This window comes from Salmo salar, chromosome 25 (assembly GCF_965601325.2).
Source record: "Salmo salar chromosome 25, fSalSal1, whole genome shotgun sequence".
In the NCBI taxonomy this organism is placed as follows: Eukaryota; Metazoa; Chordata; class Actinopteri; order Salmoniformes; family Salmonidae; genus Salmo; species Salmo salar.
Genome location: NC_138315.1, coordinates 53,569,611 through 53,594,377, shown reverse-complemented (window position 1 = coordinate 53,594,377; position 24,767 = coordinate 53,569,611). Strand labels below are relative to the sequence as shown.

The 24,767-nt window shown below is 43.9% G+C and overlaps 1 pseudogene; it reads right to left on the bottom strand.

Moving 5' to 3' along the window:
- Positions 1–1,097: 1,097 nt before the first annotated feature.
- LOC123730507 (frizzled-7-A-like) lies at positions 1,098–20,716 on the bottom strand (annotated as a pseudogene).
- Positions 20,717–24,767: the final 4,051 nt, after the last annotated feature.

Below are 24,767 nucleotides of genomic sequence, written 5' to 3'. Positions count from 1 at the left end.
TTCATGCTTCCTGAAGAACACGTTTGCACTACAGGTGCGGTAAATAACATTTGTTCAGAGGTAGAAAGTCGTTTTATAAAGGAGGTGGATTTGATGAATCCTCTCACGTTACAATGGGTTATACTGGTTTCTTCCCAAATCTCACCCTGTTCATTACACAGTGTACAAGCTTTACATGGTCATACCATGGCATCACGCCGTCTCTACCTCACACTAATACATCACAGGAAGTGTCTTCTAAAACCTAGCAGCACTTCCTGTCTCTAAAATACCTCCCGTTAACTCACAGGTGCGTCCCAATAATATCTCGTTCCTCTTTCTCTGAAGTGTGTCTTACCAAAGCTCCCACTGTTGTCCCTGTCCTTCAGTACTAACCTTCCTACTGTTGTCCCTGTCCTTCAGTACTAACCTTCCTACTGTTGTCCCTGTCCTTCAGTACTAACCTTCCCACTGTTGTCCCTGTCCTTCAGTACTAACCTTAACCTTCCCACTGTTGTCCCTGTCCTTCAGTACTAACCTTCCCACTGTGGTCCCTGTCCTTCAGTACTAACCTTCCTACTGTTGTCCCTGTCCTTCAGTACTAACCTTCCCATTGTTGTCCCTGTCCTTCAGTACTAACCTTAACCTTCCCACTGTTGTCCCTGTCCTTCAGTACTAACCTTAACCTTCCCACTGTGGTCCCTGTCCTTCAGTACTAACCTTAACCTTCCCACTGTGGTCCCTGTCCTTCATTACTAACCTTAACCTTCCCACTGTGGTCCCTGTCCTTCATTACTAACCTTCCCACTGTGGTCCCTGTCCTTCAGTACTAACCTTAACCTTCCCACTGTGGTCCCTGTCCTTCATTACTAACCTTAACCCTAACCTAGTGGGAGTTCCCACCATAAAGCATTGAATTAGTGGAGGCACGGGCTAGTGGAAGTTTCCACCATGCTTGTTCCCTTCATTCACCTCAATCCCTTTCAAATCAGTGAAGGGAAGTGACCAAGTACACACTTTTGGACGAAGGAGAGATAATTGGGACAGTGTGTTGGTCAGCATGCAGAGTTTACCTGATGCTGGATGAGGTACATCTCTTGTGTAGCAGTTCACCTCTTCTATAGGTGGTAAAGGAACTTGAGGTTGCCTGTAGGGATTGTGGGAGACTGCCTGGCCAGACCTGGGGATGCAAAAGCCACCTGTAGCTGGAGTGGGGCGTGGGCTCTCGACATGGCCCCTACACAGCTCCGGATCATCTGGTTAAACAGAGGCAAACGAAGGACAGGAAAAGTCTCTATTTTTTCAGGGAAATAATCATAGACATGCAAAGCCCGTCTATTTTCAGACTTTCTCCCCAACTGCCACGTTTCATGTTTCCCCCTTGTTACGCCTGTTACCTTTGACCTTTGGCTTGTCCTGCGTGTTACCTGTAAGCTGCTCCTGGTGGGTGGGGGCTACCTGGCGGTTCCAGGTAGACCTGAAGGGAGTCCAACCCTTGGTGGGGTGTCTGGGGTAGAAGGGCTTGATGGGAGGATAGTAAGTCTCATGACTGGAGGGGATAGGGAGGACATTGCCTTCTCCTTCCTCACGGAGCTGAAGGAAGAGAGACCAACACCATTATTAATGAGAATTATAATAGATGCATCATAACAAATACTACAACACCTTAGATATTTCCCAGTGTAGGAAAATAGCTTTAGCAATATGTTTAGCCTGTCTAGAGGTAAAAATGAACTATAGACAGAAAGCTGTTATATATGGGAGTGTCCTACCATAGTTAAAATATAGCTTGTTCCTGAATGGGCGTGTCCTACCATAGTTAAACTATAGCTTGTTCCTGAATGGGCGTGTCCTGCCATAGTTAAAATATAGCTTGTTCCTGAATGGGCGTGTCCTACCATAGTTAAAATATAGCTTGTTCCTGAATGGGCGTGTCCTACCATAGTTAAAATATAGCTTGTTCCTGAATGGGCGTGTCCTGCCATAGTTAAACTATAGCTTGTTCCTGAATGGGCGTGTCCTGCCATAGTTAAAATATAGCTTGTTCCTGAATGGGCGTGTCCTACCATAGTTAAAATATAGCTTGTTCCTGAATGGGCGTGTCCTGCCATAGTTAAAATATAGCTTGTCCCTGAATGGGCGTGTCCTGCAATAGTTAAAATATAGTTTGTTCCTGAATGGGCGTGTCCAGCCATAGTTAAAATATAGCTTGTTTCTGAATGGGCGTGTCCTGCCATAGTTAAAATTTAGCTTGTTCCTGAATGGGCGTGTCCTGCCACAGTTAAACTATAGCTTGTTCCTGAATGGGCGTGTCCTACCATAGTTAAAATATAGGTTGTTCCTGAATGGGCGTGTCCTACCATAGTTAAACTATAGCTTGTTCCTGAATGGGCGTGTCCTGCCACAGTTAAAATATAGCTTGTTCCTGAATGGGCGTGTCCTGCCATAGTTAAAATATAGCTTGTTCCTGAATGGGCGTGTCCTACCATAGTTAAAATATAGCTTGTTCCTGAATGGGCGTGTCCTGCCATAGTTAAAATTTAGCTTGTTCCTGAATGGGCGTGTCCTGCCATAGTTAAAATACAGCTTGTTCCTGAACGGGCGTGTTCTGCAATAGTTAAAATATAGCTTGTTCCTGAATGGGCGTGTCCTGCCATAGTTAAAATATAGCTTGTTCCTGAATGGGCGTGTCCTGCCATAGTTAAAATATAGCTTGTTCCTGAATGGGCGTGTCCTGCCATAGTTAAAATACAGCTTGTTCCTGAACGGGCGTGTCCTGCAATAGTTAAAATATAGCTTGTTCCTGAATGGGCGTGTCCTGCCATAGTTAAAATATAGCTTGTTCCTGAATGGGCGTGTCCTGCCATAGTTAAACTATAGCTTGTTCCTGAATGGGCGTGTCCTGCCATAGTTAAAATTTAGCTTGTTCCTGAATGGGCGTGTCCTACCATAGTTAAACTATAGCTTGTTCCTGAATGGGCGTGTCCTACCATAGTTAAACTATAGCTTGTTCCTGAATGGGCGTGTCCTACCATAGTAAAACTATAGCTTGTTTATATGGTTCATCCCAACGTACCATCCTTTCACTGATGACACAAAACAAATTGATGTTTTGAATGATAACTATCTTGTTTATATCATATGAGTTTATTTTTTGTGTTTTTTTAATCTACCCAGAGTTAGGAGATAAAGCCATTCACTGACAGGAGTCTACACACAGGTACACACAGGAGTCCCTCCACAGGTACACACAGGTGTCCCTCCACAGGTACACACAGGTGTCACTCCACAGGTACACACAGGAGTCCCTCCACAGGTACACACAGGTGTCCTTCCACAGGTACACACAGGTGTCCCTCCACAGGTACACACAGGAGTCCCTCCACAGGTACACACAGGTGTCCCTCCACAGGTATGAACAGGAGTCACTCCACAGGTACACACAGGAGTCCTTCCACAGGTACACACAGGACTCCCTCCACAGGTACACACAGGAGTCTACACACAGGTACACACAGGAGTCCCTTCACAGGTGCTATAACAGCCTCCACTCTTCTGGGAAGTCATTAATATGGAGTTGGTCCCCCCCTTTGCTGTTATAACAGCCTCCTCTCTTCTGGGAAGGCTTTCCACTAGATGTTGCAACATTGCTGCTATAACAGCCTCCTCTCTTCTGGGAAGTCATTAATATGGAGTTGGTCCCCCCCTTTGCTGCTATAACAGCCTCCTCTCTTCTGGGAAGGCTTTCCACTAGATGTTGGAACATTGCTGCTATAACAGCCTCCACTCTTCTGGGAAGGCTTTCCACTAGATGTTGGAACATTGCTGCTATAACAGCCTCCTCTCTTCTGGGAAGGCTTTCCACTAGATGTTGGAACATTGCTGCTATAACAGCCTCCACTCTTCTGGGAAGACTTTCCACTAGATGTTGGAACATTGCTGCTATAACAGCCTCCACTCTTCTGGGAAGGCTTTCCACTAGATGTTGGAACATTGCTGCTATAACAGCCTCCACTCTTCTGGGAAGACTTTCCACTAGATGTTGGATCATTGCTGCTATAACAGCCTCCTCTCTTCTGGGAAGGCTTTCCACTAGATGTTGGAACATTGCTGCTATAACAGCCTCCACTCTTCTGGGAAGACTTTCCACTAGATGTTGGAACATTGCTGCTATAACAGCCTCCACTCTTCTGGGAAGGCTTTCCACTAGATGTTGGAACATTGCTGCGGGGACTTGCTTCCATTCAGCCACAAGAGCATTAGTGAGGTCGGGCACTGATGTTGGGCGGTTAGGCCCTGGATCACAGTCGGCGTTCCAATTCATCCCAAAGGTGTTTGATGGGGTTGAGGTCAGGGCTCTGTGCAGGCCAGTCAAGTTCTTCCACACTGATCTCAACAAACAATTTCTGTATGGACCTCGCTTTGTGCACGGGGGCATTGTCATGCTGAAACAGGAAAGGTCCTTCCCCCAACCTGTTGCCACAAAGTTGGAAGCACAGAATCGTCTAGAATGTCATTGTATGCTGTAGCGTTAAGATTTTCCTTCACTGGAACTAAGGGGCCCGAACCATGAAAAACAACCCCAGACCAGTATTCCTCCTCCACCAAACTTTACAGTTGACACTATGCATTGGGGCAGGTAGCGTTCTCCTGGCATCCGCCAAACCCAGATTCGTTCCGTCGCACTGCCAGATGGTGAAGCGTGATTCATCACTCCAGAGAACGCGTTTCCACTGCTCCAGAGTCCAATTGCAGCGAGTTTTACACCACTCCAGCTGACGCTTGGCATTGCGCATGGTGATCTTAGGCTTGTGTGATGCTGCTCGGCCATGGAAACCCATTTCATGAAGCTCATGATGAACAGTTCTTGTGCTGACGTTGCTTCCAGAAGCAGTTTGGAACTCGGTAGTGAGTGATGCAACCGAGGACAGACGATATTAACGTGCTATGTGCTTCACTCTTACGAAAAACGATTGCAGTTACAGTGCAGCATAACTGCATTACGCTGCAGTTATTCTGCAATTACTGCGTCCAAAATACCAGTCGACTGTAGTTACTACGCTTTTACTGCAGTTTCAAAACGGCAATTTTTTTTTTGGAAGGGCAGCTCTCGGCAGTCCCGTTCTGTAAGCTTGTGTAGCCTACCACTTGCGGCTGAACCGTTGTCGCTCGGAAACATTTTCACTTCACATTAACAGCCCTTACAGTTGAAAGGGGGGCAGCTCTAGTAGGGCAGAAATGTAAGGAACTGACTTGTTGGAAAGATGGCATCCTATGATGGTGACATGTTGAAAGTCACTGAGCTCTTTGATCAGTAAGGCCCATTCTACTGCCAATGTTTGTCTATGGAGATTGCATGGCTGTGTGCTCAATTTTATACACCTGTCAGGAAACGGTTATGGCTAAAATAGATCCACTAATCCACTAATTTGAAGGGGTGTCCACATACATTTGTATATATAATGTAGTGTAGTTTCTAAGTGCCACTGAATTGTTATTTAACTTGTCAGTAAAGGAATTCCGCTTAACAAGAAGCAGGGCTAAAAATCCATCACTAGGCAACTAGAACTGTCAATCAAATTAAATTCTAGCTGCAGGCTGCGGCGCAAACAAATCCCTCCTAAGAAAAGTACTTTGAAGTTCATTAAATACAATGACTTTACGAATACATTTAGTAGAAAGAAAACACATCTATCTACCCTACAATAAAAAATAAAAATAAATAAAGACTAAAAAAAACAACAACACATCAACGAGCAACGTTTATTGTTGTCAGGGAAACAATACCGAACATTCTATGCCGGAGCAAAATTCGACTGAAAAGATACAGACGCTTCTTGATGCGGTACTTAAAAAAAAAAAATATCCTATGTATGAAAATTGGTAGTTTTTTTCTCCCCCCTGGGTCTCCTGGTTTCTCTCCTTCAGACCATTCATCACCTTTCGGATCCGAATCCAGTCAGGGATATGCGACCTCGACATTCCCGGAAGCCGTCGTATTCGGGTTGACACTTCCAGAAGGACTGATTTGCGGTCTGTCGTTCCCGTCTAGCGCCTTCATGCGCCAAGATATAACTAGACCAGTATAGCCAACCTGTAATCATAGGCTGTTGTTACTTTGTGTCTGTCACGCCCTGACCCGAGAGAGCCTTTTCTATGTCTCTATTTAGGTTGGGTCAGGGTGTGATTTGGGTGGGCATTCTATGTCCTTTTTTCTATGTTTTTGTATTTCTTTGTTTTGGCCTGGTGTGGCTCTCAATCAGGGACATCTGTAAATCGTTGTCGCTGATTGGGAGTCATACTTAGGCAGCATGTTTTTCCTTTGGGTTTTGTGGGTAGTTAATTTCTGTTTTGTGAGGATACCTGACAGGACTGTTTGGCTGTCGTTTGGTTTTTTCTTTGTGAAGTGCCTTTTTTCATCCAAAATAAAAGATGAACAAACTCCACGCTGCACCTTGGTCCTCTTCTTCCAAACACAGCCGTTAGGTGTCTTTAAAAAAATCACAATGTTCATTATTGTTAAAAATGTAAATGTCCTTTCTTTTATAAGATTCAATTTGTTCTGCTATAAAACCTATATAATATTCTTGCCCATATGAACACATTTATGCGTTAGGCCATATAAAGAACAGCTTTGCATGACACAACAAGTGTCTCACAATATATAATAAAATATTCTTAAACAGAAAAAGGCAATAAGCTTCACAGTTTCCCCGGCGAAATAGGCCTACAAAAGAAAATCTACATATCTCTATGACGTTGAGCGCGGGGAGGGGTCTGTGTGCGGACTAGTACCTTCCACCAAAAGATTAGCTCTACAAAAACACACCTAATTGTCTGATTTAACCCTCATGGTGCAGATATAAACCTAAAGATTTGAGTACCATCCTCAGCATGTATAATCTCATCAGTTCTTTCAGGTGGGTCTCTTCTCCTTTCAGGTCTGTCAGTCTCGAGCTAGCCATTCCACATCAGCTATACTGTACACACAGATATCTCTAACCCACTACAACCATCAGCTATGTACACACAGATATCTCTAACCCACTACAACCATCAGCTATATACACACAGATATCTCTAACCCTGTCCCACTACGACCATCAGCTATATACACACAGATATCTCTAACCCACTACAACCATCAGCTATAAACACACAGATATCTTTAACCCTGTCCCACTACGACCATCAGCTATATACACACAGATATCTCTAACCCACTACAACCATCAGCTATATACACACAGATATCTCTAACCCACTACAACCATCGGCTATAAACACACAGATATCTCTAACCCACTACAACCATCAGCTATATACACACAGATATCTCTAACCCTGTCCCACTCCGACCATCAGCTATATACACACAGATATCTCTAACCCTGTCCGACTATCAGCTATAAACACACAGATATCTCTAACCCTGTCCGACCATCAGCTATATACACACAGATATCTCTAACCCACTACAACCATCAGCTATATACACACAGATATCTCTAACCCACTACAAGCATCAGCTATATACACACAGATATCTCTAACCCACTACAAGCATCAGCTATATACACACAGATATCTCTAACCCTGTCCCACTCCGACCATCAGCTATATACACACAGATATCTCTAACCCTGTCCCACTCCGACCATCAGCTATATACACACAGATATCTCTAACCCTGTCCCACTCCGACCATCAGCTATATACACACAGATATCTCTAACCCTGTCCGACCATCAGCTATATACACACAGATATCTCTAACCCTGTCCCACTACGACTATCAGCTATAAACACACAGATATCTCTAACCCTGTCCGACCATCAGCTATATACACACAGATATCTCTAACCCTGTCCCACTACGACCATCAGCTATATACACACAGATATCTCTAACCCTGTCCGACCATCAGCTATATACACACAGATATCTCTAACCCTGTCCCACTACGACTATCAGCTATAAACACACAGATATCTCTAACCCTGTCCGACCATCAGCTATATACACACAGATATCTCTAACCCTGTCCGACCATCAGCTATATACACACAGATATCTCTAACCCTGTCCCACTCCGACCATCAGCTATATACACACAGATATCTCTAACCCTGTCCAACCATCAGCTATATACACACAGATATCTCTAACCCTGTCCCACTACGACCATCAGCTATATACACACAGATATCTCTAACCCTGTCCGACCATCAGCTATATACACACAGATATCTCTAACCCTGTCCGACCATCAGCTATATACACACAGATATCTCTAACCCTGTCCAACCATCAGCTATATACACACAGATATCTCTAACCCTGTCCCACTACGACCATCAGCTATATACACACAGATATCTCTAACCCTGTCCGACCGTCAGCTATATACACACAGATATCTCTAACCCTGTCCCACTACGACCATCAGCTATATACACACAGATATCTCTAACCCTGTCCGACCGTCAGCTATATACACACAGATATCTCTAACCCTGTCCCACTACGACCATCAGCTATATACACACAGATATCTCTAACCCTGTCCCACTACGACTATCAGCTATAAACACACAGATATCTCTAACCCTGTCCCACTACGACCATCAGCTATATACACACAGATATCTCTAACCCTGTCCGACCATCAGCTATATACACACAGATATCTCTAACCCTGTCCCACTACGACCATCAGCTATAAACACACAGATATCTCTAACCCTGTCCGACCATCAGCTATATACACACAGATATCTCTAACCCTGTCCCACTACGACCATCAGCTATATACACACAGATATCTCTAACCCTGTCCGACCGTCAGCTATATACACACAGATATCTCTAACCCTGTCTGACTACGACCATCAGCTATAAACACACAGATATCTCTAACCCTGTCCCACTACGACCATCAGCTATAAACACACAGATATCTCTAACCCTGTCCGACCATCAGCTATAAACACACAGATATCTCTAACCCTGTCCCACTACGACCATCAGCTATAAACACACAGATATCTCTAACCCTGTCCGACCATCAGCTATATACACACAGATATCTCTAACCCTGTCCCACTACGACCATCAGCTATATACACACAGATATCTCTAACCCTGTCCGACCGTCAGCTATATACACACAGATATCTCTAACCCTGTCTGACTACGACCATCAGCTATAAACACACAGATATCTCTAACCCTGTCCCACTACGACTATCAGCTATAAACACACAGATATCTCTAACCCTGTCCCACTACGACCATCAGCTATATACACACAGATATCTCTAACCCTGTCCGACCATCAGCTATATACACACAGATATCTCTAACCCTGTCCCACTACGACTATCAGCTATAAACACACAGATATCTCTAACCCTGTCCGACCATCAGCTATAAACACACAGATATCTCTAACCCTGTCCCACTACGACCATCAGCTATAAACACACAGATATCTCTAACCCTGTCCGACCATCAGCTATAAACACACAGATATCTCTAACCCTGTCCCACTACGACCATCAGCTATAAACACACAGATATCTCTAACCCTGTCCGACCATCAGCTATATACACACAGATATCTCTAACCCTGTCCGACCATCAGCTATATACACACAGATATCTCTAACCCTGTCCCACTACGACCATCAGCTATAAACACACAGATATCTCTAACCCTGTCCGGCCATCAGCTATATACACACAGATATCTCTAACCCTGTCTGACTACGACCATCAGCTATAAACACACAGATATCTCTAACCCTGTCCCACTACGACCAGCAGCTATATACACACAGATATCTCTAACCCTGTCCGACCATCTGCTATAAACACACAGATATCTCTAACCCTGTCCCACTACGACCATCAGCTATAAACACACAGATATCTCTAACCCTGTCCCACTACGACCATCAGCTATAAACACACAGATATCTCTAACCCTGTCCCACTACGACCATCAGCTATATACACACAGATATCTCTAACCCTGTCCGACCATCAGCTATAAACACACAGATATCTCTAACCCTGTCCCACTACGACCATCAGCTATATACACACAGATATCTCTAACCCTGTCCGACCATCAGCTACATACACACAGATATCTCTAACCCTGTCCCACCATCTAATAACAGGGAGGATTATGGACTCCTACCACTAATAACAGGGAGGATTATGGACTCCTACCACTAATAACAGGGAGGATTATGGACTCCTACCACTGGACAACTTCATTAAGCTATGCAGCTCACACTCAGAGGTCTGACTGTGTTTTAGGGTTCAGTTTGATTGACATGGAATGCTGGGAAATTGGAAACACCTTGAGTTGAGCTCTGTGTGGAAGGCATATAATATATCCCAAGAAGGACCCTGTAATCCCTTCATAGTGCACTACCTTTGACCAGAGCTCTCTGCACTATGTAGGGAATAAGGGTGCCATTTGGACACAGACATAATTCATCTCCTCACAGACCAGATCACAGAGTGAGCTCTCTCCTTTTCCCAGCAATGCAGGCAGCACCTGGGCTCGGTAGATAAGGCATCCGTCTATAGACATCCCTAATGGCACTCTATTCCTTATGTAAGACACTACAGGGAGGGAGGGAGGGAGGGAGGGAGGGAGACAGAGAGACACAGAGAGAGAGAGAGAGAGAGAGAGAGAGACAGAGAGAGAGAGAGAGACAGAGAGAGAGAGAGAGGCAGAGAGAGAGACAGAGAGAGAGAGAGAGAGAGAGAGAGAGAGAGAGAGAGAGAGAGAGAGGGAGAGAGAGAGAGAGAGAGAGAGAGAGCGAGAGAGAGAGAGAGGCAGACAGACTATGGTAGAACTCTGTCTAGTTCCTTATGAGAAGAGCTCAGTGGAAATGAGTAGAGAGATGAGAACCTCTTTATGTGTGAGTTTCCAAAACAAAAATGATTCAGTTTGAATTGATGAAGAACAATGTGAAACGAAATGATCCAAGCCAGCACAGAACGTTTCTGGTTGGCCCCACACGTCTCCTATTGGCTGATCTCTACCTGCTTGTTGCCCCAAACTCTTCCTATTGGCTGAGCTCTACCTGTTTTTTCCCATAAGCCAGTATGGCTCCCGTCAGGTCCCGCAGAGTGTTCAGTTGGAGCTCCACTTCCTGTCTGGAATGTTGGGAGGCCAGCCTCTTCCTGATGTCCTCTGACCCTGAGGGGCATGATGACAGAAACGATGACGTCATGGCCATTTCCTGGTAGTATAGGAAGAGGGGTCCCTGTCTTGTGCTGTAGGTTTTAGGAAGCGCTGGTTCCACGCCGCACAGCAGACGGCCACTCTTAGATAAGCGGAGCAGGGCGGGCTGAGACTTCCAACGATAGTAGTCCTATGTGGAAATAAAACATTTGTATTGTCAATATTTTATCATAACTACCCACATTTCCTCATTTCATTGTTATTTGAGTCTTCAGTAAATTCATCAAAACACTTTAAAGGGTAACACTTTAATTAAAGCATGCAGATATAACGCTTTATAACGTGCTATAACTTGCTTTCTGACTGAATCAAGTGTAAAAGGACCTGAAATTTTACCTTAGGTTCGAAGTAGACTTCCAGGCGTCCATCTTTACTGCCCAGCTGTGACTGGACAACATGACCACAGCCTCGACTCAGTAGCGAGAGAGCAATATCCTTCATGACTAAAATCCTGCTGCTTCTTAAAACACAAAGGAATAACAGTTAGATACTGTTTTCTCAGACAAATGCTGCTCCAGATACTGTCCTCTCAGACAAGTCCTGCTCCAGTTATGGTCCTCTCAGACAAATCCTGCTCCAGATACTGTCCTCTAAGACAAATCCTGCTCCAGATACAGTCCTCTCAGACAAGTCCTGCTCCAGATACTGTCCTCTCAGACAAGTCCTGCTCCAAATACGGTCCTCTCAGACAAATCCTGCTCCAGATACAGTCCTCTCAGACAAGTCCTGCTCCAGATATGGTCCTCTCAGACAAGTCCTGCTCCAAATACGGTCCTCTCTGACAAATCCTGCTCCAGATACTGTCCTCTCAGACAAGTCCTGCTCCAGATACTGTCCTCTCAGACAAATCCTGCTCCAGATACTGTCCTCTCAGACAAGTCCTGCTCCAGATACTGTCCTCTAAGACAAATCCTGCTCCAGATACAGTCCTCTCAGACAAGTCCTGCTCCAGATACTGTCCTCTCAGACAAGTCCTGCTCCAGATAGGGTCCTCTCAGACAAGTCCTGCTCCAGATACTGTCCTCTAAGACAAGTCCTGCTCCAGATACAGTCCTCTCAGAAACAAAATCCTGCTCTTTCGTAGAAGAAAGATCCTCAGGAGTTCCATTCCCTGTCTCTATAAAACAAACAAAAAAAAGTATGTAATTTTACTAAAAAAAAATAACACTTAATTACACATTTCTCAAAGCATAAAAACTTAAAGGAAAAGTCTCTTTTACAGGAGCTTTTTGTACATTAAAAAAAAGAACTGAGTGAATTTGTTAACTGGTGAGTGTGAATCGTTAAAAAGCGAATAGCCTCTCTGTGTCTGTCTGTCCTTAGCTTAATGCTTGTGTTTGCCCGAGCTGCTGTTGCTAAGTGTTGCTATGTTCTCTAGAGTTTCTCTCCGTACAGGCAGAGCTCAGCCACTGCGTTTCTGTTGCCGTGGTTGCAACTCAGATATTACCCCCTTCACTTCCTGTCTGTCCAACAGCCCTAAACCCACCTTCACCCATCCTCAAACAAGGAACACGACAAAGGACAGACCCAGACAAAGTGTTGGGGGTTGCATCTGAAATGGCACCCTATTCCCTAGATAGTTCACTACTTGGTAGAGTCAGTATGAGTGTTAGAGGGTGCACCCTATTCCCTAGATAGTTCACTACTTGGTAGAGTCAGTATGAGTGTTAGGGGTGCACCCTATTCCCTAGATAGTTCACTACTTGGTAGAGTTAGTATGAGTGTTAGAGGGTGCACCCTATTCCCTAGATAGTTCACTACTTGGTAGAGTCAGTATGAGTGTGTGTGTAGAGTCAGAATGAGTGTGTGTGTAGAGTCAGAATGAGTGTGTGTGTGTAGAGTCAGAATGAGTGTGTGTGTAGAGTCAGTATGAGTGTGTGTGTAGAGTCAGAATGAGTGTTGGAGGTGCATCTGAAATGGCACCCTATTCCCTAGATAGTTCACTACTTGGAGCTCTAGTCATAAGAAGTGCTCTATGGAGAAAAGGAGGCCATTTTGTTGGATCTAGTTTCACGACAGGCAGATATCGCTGACCCTCAACACGGGGGCCCCACAGTGATGTGTATTTAGTCCCTGTTAACCCGCGACTACGGCCCGAGCATGACTCCAACACCATGATCCGAGTTTGCTGACAACACGACGGCGGGTCGAGAGCTTCGAGTTCCTCGGTGTTCAGATCACTAAGGATTATAAAATGGTCCACACACACGTTCACAGTCATGAAGAAAGCACGATAGCGCCTCTTCTCCCTCAGGAGGATGAAAGATTTTGGCACGGGACTTCAAATCCTAAAAACAGTTCTACAGCTGCACCATTGAGAGCATCTTGACTGGCTGCTTCACCGCCTGGTATGGCAACTGCACTGCCCTCTTTAAAAAAAAATGTATTTCACCTTTATTTAACCAGGTAGGCTAGTTGAGAACAAGTTCTCATTTTCAACTGCGACCTGGCCAAGATAAAGCAAAGCAGTTCGACAACATATAACAACACAGAGTTACACATGGAATAAAACAAACATACAGTCAATAATACAGTAGAAATATAAGTCTATATACAATGTGAGCAAATGAGGTGAGATAAGGGAGGTAAAGGCAAAAAAGTCCATGGTGGCAAAGTAAATACAATATAGCAAGTAAAACACTGGAATGGTAGATATGTAGTGGAAGAAAGTGCAAAGTAGAAATAGAAATAATGGGGTGCAAAGGAGCAAAATAAATAAATAACTACAGTAGGGGAAGAGGTAGTTGTTTGGGCTAAATTACAGATGGGCTATGTACAGGTGCAGTGATCTGGGAGCTGCTCTGACAGCTGGTGCTTAAAGCTAGTGAGGGCTCTATCGCATGGCGCTACAGAGGATGGTGTGGAAGTTCTGATGATGAAATAATACATTGCTACAATAATAACAAATCTTATAAGCAATAGAGGTAAGTCTGACCAGACTGGATTATATCAGTAGAATGGCAAGTCTGACCAGACTGGACCAGACTGGATTATATCAGTAGAATGGTAAGTCTGACCAGACTGGATAATATCAGTAGAATGGCAAGTCTGACCAGACTGGATTATATCAGTAGAATGGCAAGTCTGACCAGACTGGACCAGACTGGATTATATCAGTAGAATGGTAAGTCTGGCCAGACTGGATAATGTCAGTAGAATGGTACGTCTGACCAGACTGGATTATATCAATAGAATGGTAAATCTGACCAGACTGGATTATATCAGTAGAATGGTAAATCTGACCAGACTGGATTATATCAATATAATGGTAAGTCTGACCAGACTGGATTATATCAATAGAATGGTAAATCTGACCAGATTGGATTATATCAATATAATGGTAAGTCTGACCAGACTGGATAATATCAATAGAGGTAAGTCTGACCAGACTGGATTATATCAGTAGAATGGTAAGTCTGACTAGACTGGATTATATCAGTAGAATGGCAAGTCTGACCAGACTGGATTATATCAGTAGAATGGTAAATCTGACCAGACTGGATTATATCAGTAGAATGGTAAATCTGACCAGACTGGATTATATCAGTAGAATGGTAAGTCTGACCAGACTGGATAATATCAATAGAATGGTAAGTCTGACCAGACTGGATTATATCAATAGAATGGTAAGTCTGACCAGACTGGATTATATCAATAAAGGTAAGTCTGACTAGACTGGATTATATCAGTAGAATGGTAAGTCTGACCAGACTGGACCAGACTGGATTATATCAATAGAATGGTAAGTCTGACCAGACTGGACCAGACTGGATTATATCAATAGAATGGTAAGTCTGACCAGACTGGATTATATCAATAGAGGTAAATCTGTCTAGACTGGATTATATCAGTAGAATGGCAAGTCTGACCAGACTGGATTATATCAGTAGAATGGTAAGTCTGACCAGACTGGATTATATCAGTAGAATGGTAAATCTGACCAGACTGGATTATATCAGTAGAATGGTAAGTCTGACCAGACTGGATTATATCAATAGACTGGTAAGTCTGACCAGACTGGATAATATCAATAGAATGGTAAGTCTGACCAGACTGGATTATATCAATAGAATGGTAAGTCTGACCAGACTGGATTATATCAATAAAGGTAAGTCTGACTAGACTGGATTATATCAGTAGAATGGTAAGTCTGACCAGACTGGACCAGACTGGATTATATCAATAGAATGGTAAGTCTGACCAGACTGGATTATATCAATAGAGGTAAATCTGTCTAGACTGGATTATATCAGTAGAATGGTAAGTCTGACCAGACTGGATTATATCAATAGAGGTAAGTCTGACCAGACTGGATTATATCAATAGATGTAAGTCTGACCAGACTGGACCAGTCTGGATTATATCAATAGAACATTTCTAGGCTGATGTCACTGTGGACTAACAATAGGAACAGGGTTTAGTAAAGCACATGCCCATCCCTTTAAGGCTTGCTTCCCAAACTACATCCTATTCTCTATATTGTGCATGTCTTTTGACCAAGGGGCCATAGGGAATAGGGTGCCATTTGGGAGGCACCCAAAGAGTCTGTTAACCCTTAGAAGTGTAGGAACAGGAGGGAGCATGTGATGCCCATCTATTGGTTTGGAAACTAATCTATCCTACGCACTTCTTTCCCCACACTGGAGTAAAAACGGTTTCATACTTCAACTTTTTACTTTAAGGTTTGTTGAACTATAAGCAAATGTGTTACCAAGCAACCTGCCAGATTACGTAGGGGGGGGGGGGGGGGGGGGGGGGGGAACATACAAAATATGGAGTCTTTGGGTTAAAGGTCAAAAGACTCATCTATAGAGCCCCACAGTGGAGGTCATAATACCCATAAAACCTAGCAGTCAAACAGGGAAATGGTTCCAATTGTTTTTCCACCAGACATTTTAGAAACACTTTAAAATGAGGGCTGAGTTTCGTGTAGGCTTACCGTGACGTGACGTCTTGCTAACCATCTAAATCCCTCTGGACAAGGTGACTTTAATCAATATATTTATCTCTATTTACTCTGATTTCAAAATGCATTTAAAAAAAAAAAAAATCAAAGTAGACATCATGCAAAACTACAAATCCCAGCATGCTCCTGCACGTCCTCTCTAGCTGACACCTTTGCTAACAGGTATTGTGTCAATTTTAAAACTTGCACAAAACAGTTCACATAATTGTCAATTTAAAGAAATGTAGTCAATTTATTCATTAGAAAATGTAGCTAACATTAGATAGTTGATCCAGAGATTCTTACCTTTGCCTCGATTCGTCAGTCTAGTCCAGAGCATTATGGTATTTGTAGTTCTTAGCAGCTAATTATTAGCATTTCATTTTTTTTGGGGGGGGGGGGGGGGGGGGGGGTGGGGGGGTGAATACAGGTGAATATATTGATAAATGTCACCTTGTCCAAGAGAGATTTACACGGTTATCAAAATGTCACGCCACGGTAAGCCTACACGAAACTCAGCCCTTATTTTAAAGTGTTTCTGGAGTGCAAATCACATGAATTTTTTTTGGTCTCAGTAGCTGACAAAAGGGGACTGGAGAATAACATAATTGTGACCATAACAAACCTTTTATTTTATACGTGACCTGTCAGGTTAAATCTGTTTTTATAATTACTTTCTTGGCTATTAGCTATTGGCCCATTTATTACCAAGGTCAGATCTCACAGCCATGCGCCAAACTACCGATAGGTGGCGCCAGATCTCACGGCCATGCGCCAAACTACCGATAGGTGGCGCCAGATCTCACGGCCATGCGCCAAACTACCGATAGGTGGCGCCAGATCTCACGGCCATGCGCCAAACTACCGATAGGTGGCGCCAAAGTTTCAGAAGACAGATATTGATCGAGGTGAGAAGTATCAGAAGACAGATATTGATCGAGGTGAGAAATCAATGTTGATTAAAACCAAATGGAGCAGTCAGAGAAAATAAGACGACATTGGAAAGGTCAAACACACCCCAGATGAAAGGTCAAACACACCCCAGATGAAAGGTCAAGCACACCCCGGATGAAAGGTCAAACACACCCCAGATGAAAGGTCAAGCACACCCCAGATGAAAGGTCAAACACACCCCAGATGAAAGGTCAAGCACACCCCAGATGAAAGGTCAAGCACACCCCAGATGAAAGGTCAAGCACACACCGGATGAAAGGTCAAACACACCCCAGATGAAAGGTCAAACACACCCCAAATGAAAGGTCAAACACACCCCAGATGAAAGGTCAAGCACACCCCAGATGAAAGGTCAAACACACCCCAGATGAAAGGTCAAACACACCCCAGATGAAAGATCAAGCACACCCCGGATGAAAGGTCAAGTATACCCCGGGTGAAAGGTCAAGCACACCCCAGATGTATCTACATAAATGTACGTTTCCTATGCCCATGTGGGCAGTAAGGTTTGCTTCTAACCAGTGGTGGAAAAACGACCCAATCGTCATACTTGAGTAAAAGTAAAGATCCCTTAATAGAAAATGACTCAAGTTGAAAGTCACCCAGTAAAATACAACCTGAGAAAAAGACTAAAAGTATTTGGTTTAAACTTATATACTTAAATATCAAAAGTAAAAGTATTAATCGTTTCAAATTGCTTACAGCGCCTTCGGAAAGTATTCAGAACCCTTGACTTTTACGTTACAGCCTTTTTCTAAAATGGATTTACATAAATCCAAATCCTCAGCAATATACACACACAATACCCCATAATGACATCACAATACCCCATAATGACATCACAATACCCCATAATGACATCACAATACCCCATAATGACAAAGCAAAAACTGGTTTCTAGACATTTTTACAAACGTATAATAATACAAATAAAAAATAAGCTTATTTACAGTGAGGGGGAAAAAGTATTTGATCCCCTGCTGATTTTGTACGTTTGCCCACTGATAAAGAAATGATCAGTCTATAATTTTAATGGTAGGTTTATTTGAACAGTGAGATACAGAATAACAACAACAAAAAAATCCAGAAAAACGCATGTCAAAAATGTTATAAAATGATTTGCATTTTAATGTGGGAAATAAGTATTTGACCCCCTCGCAATCAGAAAGATTTCTGTCTCCCAGGTGTCTTTTATACAGGTAACGAGCTGAGATTAGGAGCACACTCTTAAAGGGAGTGCTCCTAATCTCAGCTTGTTACCTGTATAAAAGAAACCTGTCCACAGAAGCAATCAATCAATCAGATTCCAAACTCTCCACCATGGCCAAGACCAAAGAGCTGTCCAAGGATGTCAGGGACAAGATTGTAGATCTACACAAGGCTAGAATGGGCTACAAAACCATCGCCAAGCAGCTTGGTGAGAAGGTGACAACAGTTGGTGCGATTATTCTCAAATGGAAGAAACACAAAAAAAAACTGTCAATCTCCGCGAACCGCTTACACGTCTGCATGTGCCAAGTTTTCTCCCACTGCTCACGGGAACGCCTGCTCGTAGAGGTAACAGGCTATGGCGATAGCAGCAGGAACGGTGTAGAGAACACTCCGATCCGAACTATAAGCTTCTCCAGCTTCTCAGTCTTGGTTCCGTCGTGTTTCATGATAGTTCCGATCCGGAAAAGAGACACAAATCCCTACGAGAAGGAACGACGTCCCTATGAACAGGTAGACAAAAAGAGGTGCCAGAACAAAACCATGCAAGGAATCCACACTGTTGATGCCGACATAGCACACCCCTGTGAGTAGGTCTCCTTCCACCTGTCCCATGACCAGGATGGTAATAGTTTTAACAGCAGGTACAGCCCAGGCAGCGATCTGGAAATACGGAGAGTTGGCCTCTATGGCTTTATGCCCCCACTTCATACCGGCAGAGAGGAACCATGTGAAGGACAGAATCACCCACCATACAGAACGTCTTCCCTGTGGCTCAGTTGGTAGAGCATGGTGTTTGCAACGCCAGGGTTGTGGGTTCGATTCCCACGGATGGCCAGTACAAAAAAAAAAAAAATGCATGAAATGAAATGTATGCATTCACTACTGTAAGTCGCTCTGGATAAGAGCGTCTGCTAAATGACAAAAATGTAAAACTGGCCATGCTGAAGAAATACACAATCATAAAGAGTTTGTACAGCCCTCCTTCTTAGTTCCCTGAGCTTACATTTACGTCATTTAGCAGACGCTCTTATCCAGAGCAACTTACAGTAGTGAGTGCATACATTTCATGCAGTACTGGTCCCCCGTGGGAATTGAACCCACAACCCTGGCGTTGCAAACACCATGCTCTACCAACTGAGCCACACGGGACCTGACCTACAGTCTTATAACCAGCATCCTTGAATTGATCGATACACACCACTTTATCCTCTAAGGTGAACCCAGCGGTGTAGGCAGTGGCCACCATGAAGTAACAGCCAGAGAGGAAGACGATTGGCCTCTCTGGGTATCAGGACCGTCTCATGTCCACTAGATAGGTCAGCACCGTGAACAGGGTGCTCACACAGCACAGAATGGACCAGAGCCCGACCCAGAGCCCGGCCAAAACTTCACCTCCTCTTCCCGAAAATACATCAACCCGTCGGGCTTGGTGAGCTCGCAAGGCGCGCCGCAGTCCTTTACCCCCATAAAGTAGTAGTTCAGATAGTTGGGCACCTGCAGTTGTAGCGGGCAGGAGAACTCCTGGTGCTGGTTCGGTCGGCCCATATTGGTGGGTAGAGTCGTGAACTCAGGGGGCATAAGGTATTGGGGATGTAGTGTGTTGGTTACCAGTGTCCAAGGTGTTTTGACCCACACATATCTCTCCCCTGCTCCGCGGACGGGGAAGTTCTCACAGTGGAGCCTCTCCGGGCAACTGGAAGCCAAACTTATTCATCAGGGCCATACAGCCGTGTCTTGCCCGCTCACACAGGGACCTGCACGGCAGGAAGTCCTGTTCGAGGACCGTACAGACCGGCTCGTAGGGAAGGCCTGTTCGAGAGGCCGTACAGATCGGCTCGTAGGGAAGGCCTGTTCGAGAGGCCGTACAGATCGGCTCGTACATGGAACACAGGAAGAACTTTAGGTCCATGGAACACTGGGCCTTGACGAGCGGGTAGAACTGGTGCACACCCAGCCCCGGCATCCTCCTGATTGGTGTGGACCGAGGAGGTTCGGCATGATGGTCTGGTTATAGGCGATGTCCGTACAGAGAGGTATGGAGATGGGCTGGCAGAAGCCGTGTTCGGGTATGGAGATACCTTTCTCCCCGTGGTACTGGCTAGAAGGTGACGGGAAAAGAAGAAGATCACCAGCGCGCTCAACACCTCGTAATCCCCCATTGCATTTGTTTTGATTCCGATATAGTTTGAAAATAAAAACTTTGATCAAAACTCCAATACAAAAAAAAAATAGTCCTTTCAAAAACTCACATTTCGTCAAATTTTTTAAAATTTTGCATAGAAAGGTTGTTCCTCTTTTTTTTTTATCCCGAGCTTAAACAAGTCCACAAAAACGTGCGCATTCACCGTACTCTCATGACTTGTCAAAGGTCGCAGCTCGTGGTAAATAGCTTGAAAGCCAATAGAAAGAGAAAGGAAGTCTTGTGCATTTCCCTTTTCGGGTAAAACGTTATTCACCATCTCCTCGGTTGAAACGCTCCTCCTCGCTTGTGTTGTAATCAGTGTTGCCAGCTCCTCAGTAAGGAAAGTGGCTATTGGCTGTCGTAAAAGTCGCTAAATGAAGTCATCACCCAATTTGCATAATTGGCCAATTGCTTGTAATTGTGATGGATGCTGTAGGAGAGAGGAATAACGTCGTGGGGGAGAGGAAAAAGTGAGTAAAAAAAACACCCTAAATATGTTTAGAACTACAAATGAACTTTCTTCTGGCGATTATTGTTTTTTTTTAATGTCACAATTCCAACCGTCCTCCTTTATCCGGGCTTGGGACCCAAAAGAGACACTGGCCGAGTTACTTAGTATTTTATTTTATTTTTATTAATCGTTTTTTTGTTTAGTTTTCTTAATTTGGTTAGGTTTTTAACCTTATGGTCCACTTAGGAGCCTACAACAAGTCACAGTAAAACGTTTTTAACCATAACATTTAAAAAATAAAAAATTGTATACGGTCTACATTTACAATCTAAATGGTCTAAAAACAGACAATAGAAAAAAAAACTGTCAATGGAAAAGTGAGAAAATTATGATAACTAGTCTGGCCCTAATTCAGGTTAGCCAGGGCGGGATCAGCCAGCGGCGGATTCCCGCTTGCGCGATTCATTTGCAGTCTGGACGCGGAGATGTGAACATCTCCTGCTCTGACTGGACCCGGGAGGGACTGGGCCTCCTGTAAGTGTTTTTGGGACGGGGGTGGGACCCACGGCAGCACCCGCTGCTCGTTGAGAAGAGTAAGAACGATACGTGCTTTCACGTCAGAGTCTCCAAAAGTCTCCAATAACACCAGAAATAGTCGCTAGATTTGTCGCTAGTCGCTTTTTTTGAAAATTTGTCGCTAGAGGGTTTTGAGTTGGTGCTGAGGAATGTTAGGGTTGAACTAGCTATTTGTTTGCATAACTTATATAATATTCCCGGGGAAGCTATGCTACAATATTAAGTATATAAACTACGGGTAAATTAACTGTTGAAGACAAGAAGAACTACAACCGGCAACAGGAAGTGCGTCACGACGCTGGGATCAGCCTGCACGCCGACGACAGGAGGAGCAAGTTTAAACCACGCTCCTCCTCCCTCTGACAGGCCCGGCATTGAGCGGGAAATATCTCTGTCAGAGAATAAAAGAGAGAACAAAGGAGGTGTCGTTCTCTTCTTCTGTTTTGCCCTGCAAGGTAAAACAGCGAGACCGTATATATATACGAACCACACATATACCACGCACGTGTTTGCATTAATTAAAGTACAGCTAAATCAGAAGTTACTATGTGCTGACTATTTTGTTCTGATACCAGAAACGAACTGTCGCAACATTAACAGGAACTAAGTTGGTGCTGAGGAACTAAGTCGCTAAGTTGGCAACACTGAAATCGTTACGCGTGCAGATAATGAATGATAATGAATGAAATATTGTTGCAGCTTTCTTCCCGGGCTCACTGTAAGTGTGCCTGGCTCACTGGCCCGGCTAGAGAGTTGGTGCTGAGGAACACACACAGAAGAACACACGTCGGTTTCAAGTTACCCCTCATTCAGAAACCACCCTGGGTAAAGGCGGGCGGCTTGAAACCATGTGGTCTAATCACAGGGTTTGTTTTCCTTTGCGTCTCGTTCCTGATTGGATTGTGGAAGAGGCAAAGGGGGTGTTGATTTCAATAAACCTCCTAAAAAAAAAAACAATTCCTGAATTCTCAATCTCCAGGTCTTCTACGCTCTCGTTGGCTGGCCCTCGTTACATATTCGTCGCCAAACCCATTGGCTCCAGGTCATCTACTAGGTAAAGCCCCCCCTTATCTCAGCTCGCTGGTCACCATAGCAGCACCCACCCGTAGCACGCGCTCCAGCAGGTATATCTCTCTGGTCACCCCTGAAGCCAACTCCTCCTTTGGCTCGCCTTTCCTTCCAGTTCTCTGCTGCCAATGACTGGAACGAACTGAAAAAATCTCTGAAGCTGGAGACTCATATCTCCCTCACTAGCTTTAAGCATCAGCTGTCAGAGCAGCTCACAGATCACTGCACCTGTACATAGCCCATCTATAATTTAGCCCAAACTACTACCTCTTCCCCTACTGTATTTATTTATTTATTTTGCTCCTTTGCACCCCATTATTTATATTTCTACTTTGCACTTTCTTCCACTACAAATCTACCATTCCAGTGTTTTACTTGCTATATTGTATTTATTTGCCACCATGGCCTTTATTGCCTTTACCTTCCTTATCTCACCTCATTTGCTCACATTGTATATAGACTTATATTTCTACTGTATTATTGACTGTATGTTTGTTTTACTCCATGTGTAACTCTGTGTTGTTGTATGTTGTCCAACTGCTTTGCTTTATCTTGGCCAGGTCGCAATTGTAAATGAGAACTTGTTCTCAACTGGCCTACCTGGTTAAATAAAGGACTTGTTCTCAACTAGCCTACCTGGTTAAATAAAGGACTTGTTCTCAACTGGCCTACCTGGTTAAATAAAGGACTTGTTCTCAACTGGCCTACCTGGTTTAAATAAAGGACTTGTTCTCAACTAGCCTACCTGGTTAAATAAAGGACTTGTTCTCAACTAGCCTACCTGGTTAAATAAAGGACTGGTTCTCAACTAGCCTACCTGGTTAAATAAAGGACTTGTTCTCAACTAGCCTACCTGGTTAAATAAAGGACTTGTTCTTGTTGTTTTGGATATCCACTATGTCCTTATTTACCCTGTTGCTCTCTGAGATTGAGAGTGGTTGTGCTTGAAGAAATCAGATAACATTGTCACGTCCTGACCAGCAAAGAGGATGTTTGTTATTGTAGTTTGGTCAGGGCGTGGCAGGGGGGTGTTTGTTTAGAGTGTTTCGGGGTTGTTTTGGGTCATGTTCTATGTTAGTGTATTTCTATGTTATTTCCTAGTTGGTCTATTTCTATGTGGTGTTTATAGGATTGACCTTCGATTGGAGGCAGCTGCTTCTCGTTGCCTCTGATTGAAGGTCCTATTTATAGGGGTGTTTGTTCGATGGGGGTTTGTGGGTAGTTATTTCCTGGTTTAGTGTTTGTTCCACCTGACGGGATGTCACGTTTGGAGTCGTTTGTTTTTGTGTTTATTTTTGTTTTTCCTTCTTCAAATAAAAAAAAAAGATTATGAGTATACATTTTCCCCTCTGCGTTTTGGTCCACTCCTTACGACAACCGGGAAAAACATATCCTGATTATTGATAATGGTGTTAATACCTAACCTATGTTATGATAATTCACAGCTGTGGGTTTGATAGTGGTGTAGATGGTGAACTGTTGAGGTGATGTCTTCCGCACATTCAGGGGAAGGGCAGCTTGTAATACCAAAGGTACTTTGAGCCCCGCTAGTGAGATTTCATCAAGCTTTTCATAAACGGCACAGAGAACACAAACAGAACTCACTACTGTTTGTTTGACCTCTTCTGCATAGCCCCTATAATAATCCTGAATGGTCAGCGCACAATTGGCCCAGCGTCGTCCGGGTTAGGGTTTGGTTTGGGGTAGACCGTCATTGTAAATAATCCTTTTTGTTTCTTAACTGACTTGCCTGGTTGAATAAAGGTTAAATTAAAAAATAAAAAGTCAGCTATCCGCTACCATTCACATTCAGGAATTGTCTTGTTGAATTGTCCCCAGCTAGCCTCTTATGGCTAGGGGGCAGTATTTTCACGGCTGGATAAAAAACGTACCGATTTAATCTGGTTACTAATCCTACCCAGTAACTAGAATATGCATATACTTATTATATATGGATAGAAAACACCCTAAAGTTTCAAAAACTGTTTGAATGGTGTCTGTGAGTATAACAGAACTCAAATGGCAGGTCAAAACCTGAGAGATTCCTTTACAGGAAGTGGCCTATCTGACCATTTCTGGAACTTCTTTGCCATCTCTATCTTTTACTAAGGATCTCTGCTCTAACGTGAC